The sequence below is a fragment of the Amphimedon queenslandica genome, unplaced genomic scaffold (genome assembly GCF_000090795.2).
Source record: "Amphimedon queenslandica unplaced genomic scaffold, v1.1 AMPQUscaffold_13442, whole genome shotgun sequence".
Lineage (NCBI taxonomy): Eukaryota > Metazoa > Porifera > Demospongiae > Haplosclerida > Niphatidae > Amphimedon > Amphimedon queenslandica.
Genome location: NW_003546322.1, coordinates 140,191 through 148,034, shown reverse-complemented (window position 1 = coordinate 148,034; position 7,844 = coordinate 140,191).

Here is a 7,844-nt window from a genome sequence, read left to right as displayed (position 1 = left end):
GCTCTCACAAATTGTTAATTTAAAGAAGCCAAATTCTGTCGGGAACTCTGTCAAACTCCATCTTGCTCTAGACCAGTATGAAGAAGTCATTTCTGTTTTACAGAAGACAAAATGGAGGTAAAACTAACTACTTTAATACAGTCTTAAAATTAACATGTACAAGGAGTACAGTATACACGTATTTATGTTCGGAGATTATGAATTTCTTTGTAATTTGTATGGTCTTTCTGGAGCTAGATGTAAGTTGAATTCACAATAATTATTTATGTTGACAATTTATAAGACAACATTGTTGTCTCTGGTGTGCTAGACCTTCTGATATACTTAAGATTGATAATGTGACAAGAGATTCAGAGAATACAATTGCAGTTCGTTAACTAGGCCTCACTGTCTCAGAAGTATCAAGAATTTGTAACAGCTGGATCAAATCTGAAAAGAGCTAAATTCTTCAATAATGTCATTGGCAAAGCCTTTTTCAATATACCACTTTCTTAAGTAAATTTTTAAAATAATAATTACATGTATAATCATAAAATTTTGCAAAGGGTAGTCCTCCAGGTCTACACATTACATTAGGAATTTTCCAAAGGTTGTTTAACCTACTGGAGGATGAATGCCACATGCTTGATTGCTCAATTGCTAAACATTGTGAAGCAATTTCTTCCTTTTGTACTTACTTTCACTCTAATACTACATTTGTAGCACTTGAGCAAGAAGCATCTTCACTACAGTCAGAGATCAATTAAGCACAACAGGTACTGACTGTACTAATACTATCATTCACTGATCCTCAAGGCAATACCACTGTTCAACAAGTGTCCCGATTGATACATACAAATATGGTCAAACTCAGAGCTAATGTATTTTATCTGTATTTTATTTATGTTAATTTACATGTACTTATTACTATAGGAACAATCTATTACTCACCACACTAAGATAGTGTCCAAAAAATTTGATAAGGAAGATGGATTCTTTGTTAAGTCCTTGGACGATGCTCTGGCTTCATTTAAAGTAGAACAGTAGGCCTATCATGGTGGGTCATTCATTGGAAACCACATACATAGAGTTCTAAAGGTCGGTAGTCATTTTCGTTGTTTCACCAATACAATTTTCTTTCTTCCTCTGTAACAGACTCAAAACATCGAGACTCTCTGTAACTCTATAGTCACCAAGGCCAGTTCAGTAAAGGTTCTAGATATTCAGAAAAGAGCCAGTAAAATCAGTGAAAAGTTTATTGATGCATTTAAGCTATTTGCAAACTGTCATAAAATTTATAATAGGAATCAGCTTTTATTAGATGAGGACATTGCACCGTTAGGTATATACATAACGTAATAAGTTACGTTATCTCTATTTAGTAGAAATGGCCATCAGTATCCTTGTTCAATATTATAGAACTACCTTCCCCTCAGCAACGTTTCTACCCAAGATGCACATGCTGGAGGACCATCTTGTACCATGGGTGAAACAGTGGAGAGTAGCATTTAGATGCATGGGTGAGAAAGGGGGCTGAATCTCTTCATGCTACTTTCAACAACACCAAAAGAGCGTACAAAAATATGACTAAAGGTGTAGAGAGGTTAAAAGTAGTGCTCAAGAACCACCACTTGAGAGTCATACCCGCTATGGCATCACTACAGCCGCCTCTATTATAAAAACCAAGTGGCTAGAAAACTGGCAGCCGGTTGCCGTTTTCTTAGCTTGCAGGATCAGCCAGCCGGTTATGTAACAATTAAGTCTTGGAAACTGGCTAACGGTTCCTTTGCTGTCACAACTGGAGAACCGACAGAGAAGAAACACTAGCAACAGGATGTCAAATCAGGTCCTTGTTTGAAGGAAAGACCTGTAGGATAGGGAATGGTCTGGTTGGCGACTGGCGAGACTAGTCACAGCATGGCATGCATATGCAGTTGGTGCGCTCCACCCTTTAGCTCCACCCAGGCGAGGCACATTATATCCACATAATGGCAGGTGATTTTTGTACTGCTGTGTGTGACATTTTCGATTGGAGAGCATTTGTGACCATAATTGACAAAAGGGCCCTTATGGCGGATTTTAAAATTGATCTTAATAATGGCAAATATCAACCTGTGAGTGCTTTGTTAGACAATCATTGTTTCTAAAAGTTTCATGGTAACTTTTTGCATCCTGTGGAGTAATTTTATGATAAATGGGGCTCAGGAAGTTGGATTTCTTAGGCTAGAAAGACAAATTTCACTACCCGCCATAAGGTACCTTTTGTCAATTATGGTCACATTTTAAAAAACATAATATTGACCTTGACAAGAAGGTGAAGGAGTATGAAGTTGCAACCTTTACAAAGTTTTGGATACGTGACAGCAGGACTGTAGAAACAGCTAGAAAAAGAAATTCAAGACATCTCTCAGATGACATCAAATATTACCAGGTGGCGTTCAGATGTATTTATGGAGGCAGAAAATTTGTAGCCAAAGGAGAAGAAAAACGTTCCACATTGTAAGCACTTGGTAATATGATGAGTGTCAGCCTGTATGTCATGATAAAGGAAACAATATTATTGCATGCATGCTGCATCCAATGTTGGTGCCAACAGAACCTGTTGTAAGTGGTTTATTATTTGTTATAGAACATTTTGTAAAGACTGTAAAGCATCAATTTCCCTTTCTGCTTCTAAAGATTGCACTCTGCTATGGTTGTGAATGAATTCAATGATCACCACAATCATGAAATAATCCAGGTAGGTTAACCTAAGAGTTTTGTTTTGCTTCTGGAGAGTAAAGTGCAATAGTGTATTTAGAGTGTATTTTCAATGCTGCATATGAATTTATTCTAGTTCTACTTTCAGATTAATTGATATACATAATGATACTGTTTTGATTTTTTAAGGATTTATTCAAAAATGTGCCGCATCAAAGAAAGCTATCTGACTGTGAGCAGCAAAAAGCGAAGGAATTATTACAAGTTAAGGCAAACAAAAAGATGATCAAGGATAAGCTTTAAAAGCAGACTAGAAAGGTTATAACCCTGAAAGATTTGGGTAATTTAATGGCACAGTCAAAATCTGAAAATAGTAATAATAATTTTGAGTCTGCTGTGAGACAACTTTGTAAGAAACATGGTAAGAGTGTGCTGTACGTGTATACATGTTTGTGCATGCAAGCAGTATGATAAGTCACATGCAGTAAGATATATTCCATGCACTAGTACTTAATGCGATTACACTTGTATTAGTATATTATTGTGTTACAGGTACTTTTAATATACTTGTAGATGCTAGTGTGGAAGTTTTGATAAATGAAGAAAATTTTTTTTAAGGGTTGTATTTTCAGGTCCATGAAATGAGAAGCATTTTTCCCGCTTATCCAGAGTTACTCTGTGTAGATGCTACCTACAAGCTATTAGATTTGAGACTTCTGTTGTATATCATGCTTGTTGTGGATGGAAATGGCCAAAGCGAAGTAGCTGCTGCCTTTTTATTGGTGCAAGAAACAGAAGAATCCCTGCAAAATGTTCTTGATGTATTTAAAAGCACAACCCCCATGGCCTTCTACTAGAGTTTTGATGACCGAAAAAAATATTTCACTGCGGCAACTATTAGCTAAAAGTTTTCGGAATGCCAGCCTGTTAATATGCTTATTTCATACCTTTACAACATTTCGACGAGATATATCTACTGAAAAATTGAGTATTATTACAGGTCAGTGCAATCTTTGTCTTGAATTACTACAGCAGATGGCTTATTCACCTAGTCAAGACAAGTATATGGCAATATACTCCACATTTAAAGATAGTGCTCCACTTGCTGTAATTGAGTATATTGATGAGCAATGGCATCAAATTAGAAATGAGTGGGCTTTGGATATGAAATATTCCGCTGGCAATTTTTTAAATGATACCAACAATCATCTAGAGTCTTGAAATGCCAAGCTCAAATCAGTCATTTCCTGTTATTTACCCCTTAATGAGTTTATAGAGAATTTTGTTTGATTTTACTTGTACTTTCATCACAGTGTGACTATAAGGCATGTTTAACTGTTCAAAAGGTACCAGTGTCCTTTCATTCTCACAAAAATGCAGCCTACATTGACTATATGAAATATCTCACTTCATATGCCTATCAATTGGTGTGCAAGCAAATGGAACTTCGAGCCAAAGTTAAACTCTTACACAGTACAAATGAAGAAGTTCGTATAGTGACTTGTCAAGGAACACTTACAATAACCTCTTCTACTTGTCAGTGTATTGGAAGAATGTGTCTATGCTCCTTCCTTGTCGCCACATATTAGCTTACAGAGAGAAAACTGGTTTAAACTTATTTGATAAGTCACTATGTGATATGAAGTGTACTATATCCCAGTTCAGTTTGGGACGGAAGTGGAAGCAGCTGCGTGGAATTTGAAAAATGTAGCTATGACGTATTTTAATGATATTCATAGAAGAATGGCGGCTGTGTTGTTTCACTCTTAAAACAGTCTTGCTGTTCCTGATAAGCAGTACAACAGCTACTGGAGTCAACTAGTCTTCATAATGGCCATCAATATCAGAAGATCTTGCTCTGTTAGCTTTTTAAAACAAGAATTATCAGTTTGTGCTCTTGACCACATGTGCTTATGTAAACTGACGTAGTAAACTGTCATAAAACGTCATTTTGGTATGCCATTGGGTTTATAGGGAGAACCCGGTTCTCAGGGTTCCCAAGGACTGAGAGACCCAAGATTTCACAGATTTTGATGGACTTTGGCGACAAAGAACCTGTGAAAGTTTCATCCTTATCTCACATTCCTATAAAAAGTTATTCCAGTTTTTCTTGTCCCAAACTCAACTGGGATATAGTATAGACATTGGATCATTATAAATCTAGTCAATGAATATTTTAGCTGAAGTTCATAACCATTCAGAGGTCTCAGTGGTTTAAGTTTTAGCTCCAAAAAAGAAGTCATTGTCTCAGATATGAATTAGTGCTTTATATTTCAATAAAACTTCTTTATAATAGTTTGAAAAATTCCGCCCAGCATCAAAGGTTACCACAAAGCTGGCTTCCAGGGCCTCAGAAGAAACCAGAAACAATTCTGACAAGCGTTTGATGCTTTTGCAAGACCTAGTTAGTTTGTGGGAACAAGGGAAGCAAGCTAAAGTTGTAGAAAGTAAGTTTGTTATTTAATTTATACTATTAGTTGTTGTCTTAATCAATAGAGATGTTTGATCATGACACAGTGATACTGATGATGATGATGATATGGTGGACAATATCAATCATGGTTAGTGCTAAATGTAAAAATCTACTGCATTATGCACATTATAGTTCCCCCTAATTTTAGTGATATTACAATTCCCGCGGACACATCATTTATGGCTATTAGAGAATGCACAACTACTGGTGATGACACTCTGATAGCTACATCTATGGCAGTCAGAGACGGTTGTACTCCTATAGCAAAACACTCTAATACTGTTAGTAGTACTGCTACAGCCACTCCCTTTACTACTTTCTGTAGTACTAGTGGTACTTTTGCAGCCACACCTAACACTGTCAATGTTTCTTCTACAGCCACTATCAGTAATACTGTTGCAACTGTGTCATCTCTTTTAATTGACAGTGGGTCTTCTGCTTCTAAGCCTCAAACACAGAATGTTCCACTCCAATGTAAAAGTAGACAAAATGATATTATTCAAATTTATAATTGATTTTTTTACAGCAATTCAAATTACTCCATCAATGTGCAAGCATGAGCGTCCCATAGGTCATGCTGTTGCTGTAATTGGTTTGCCTGCTAAAAAAACACAAGATCCAGTGAAAAAATTAAGTTGACACCTTTTATGCATCTACATTCATCAATAAAGGAGAAAGGTATTATATTTCAGAAGAGACATGTATACTATCCTTTTATGTAGTCATGTTGCAGTGGTTTGTAAATGTTGATGTTGCAACTTGTGTTCTGAAAAATCAAAGGCAATCTATTGAGGAAGACCAGGTAGAAGTACGCCCAGAGAAACTGCCGGATGCAGTACTAGATGAAAATGTAGACGTACATCTCATTACAAAGTATTTCAGTTATGATGCTTGGCTTTTAGTGAACAGTGTTGTTCAATAGAAGATAATCAATTCTACATTTTTCTGCAATAACTGTTTCCAAGATGCTGATGCCTCTCCATCTTTGCATGTGACCACTGTCTTTCATGGTTTCACATGAAATGTGTGGGTCTTGCACATGGTCCAAAGACTAAATACTGGTATTGTAGGTCGTGCATTGAGAATGCAATGTTGTACCTATGATTTATATACAATAATAATTATAATAATGCCATTAAAAAACACATGAATGAGTGTAGATCTAGCTTCTTTATAGTGTTAGGTGGCGCTTAGGTTTACTTGTCAGATCCATTATTTATGCCAGATCATACCAGATAACATCTATTATTAGGTCTGATAACAGATAGGAAACTCGCTAAGAAACCTCAGTGTGGAACAGAACTTGAGTCAACTTTGAAAGTGTTTCTACTCTGTGTTTTTCCTTGTTTATACTATCTGCTGGTTCTCCAATCGTGATAGCAAAAGAACAGTTAGCCAGTTTCCAAGATTTAGTTATTACATAACCGGCTGGCCGGTCCTGCAAGCCAAAGAAACAGCAACCGGCTGCCGGCTCTCTAGCCACTTCATTAAAAAAGGAGAAAAGACACTGTTGAGCCACAGGAAGAAGAATAGCACTCATAGCACACACAAATATCTATTACACACGCACATTAAATCATTGACTAAAGTACCTTTTTTCCAACCTCTGTATCTTTGTGTAAAAATTACTAGCACTCTGATCTTCCTCTGGACAACACAGTTCACTCTTCCTCTACCCTTTTCAACAAAAGCCTATTCTAGCAAAACTTCTTGCTTCATACTATGGCCTGATCATCTGTGGCCCTTTATCAAACATTAGCGCGTTGTATAAAGCCAAAATTAGGTAGTTTTGCCTTGAAGAAGGTATCCACTTGTAGGCTGTTTTCTTATCTTTCTGATTAACATGCACTACTGATGATGTGGGACATTCCCTTTCGATCACATGCTTTTGAAGTGATGCATCCCTGGTTGCTAATGCGTTACCATGCAAATTTAAATATTTCTTATGACATATTTTGACACCCTTTTAGTCCATTAATTGACATAATAAACACCCATGGCATAGCTGGATAGAGCCACACCTAAGTATACGTACACTAAATTCAGATAATCCATTAAAACTATTGCTTGTACACATTGTGGTGTCATTACGCAATCCCCAAAAGGCTTAATTAATACATTCAGTGTATTAAATACCTTTTAACATAGCGGGCCTTCATACACAATGTTACTTTGATCTTGTAAACCACATGTTGCCAGATGTTTTAGGGCCTTTTCACACTGGCACAATTTTTAAAGCGCTTCGATGCGCATTGTTGACACGGCTGAATCAATGCGCATTAATCGTGTTCACACTGTTATTTTTACTACTTCATGAATGTAATTATTACTTCTTGAATATAATTATAATAATTAACTAATTATGACAACGCAATTATAAAAGACACAAAGTAATGGTGGCTGCTCAAATAATAGTATTGTTTTGTATGGTTGCAAAAACTAAAAATAAAGAATAGGCAGAGAAGAGATGTATCTAGAAGAAAGTTTTTAATGATGATAACAAGGGAAAGAAAAAAAAGAATGACAAACAGGTACAAATATCATAAAATTAAAACACTGATTAATAATTGAATTTTATAGACTCCGCTTAGTATACTTGATGAATTCTTCTGGCAGTCGTACTTGTTGGTGCATGCATCGTACTAAACAATGGTGGCTTGCAGCATCAAGTGGTCTTTTTGGTCAGTTGTGG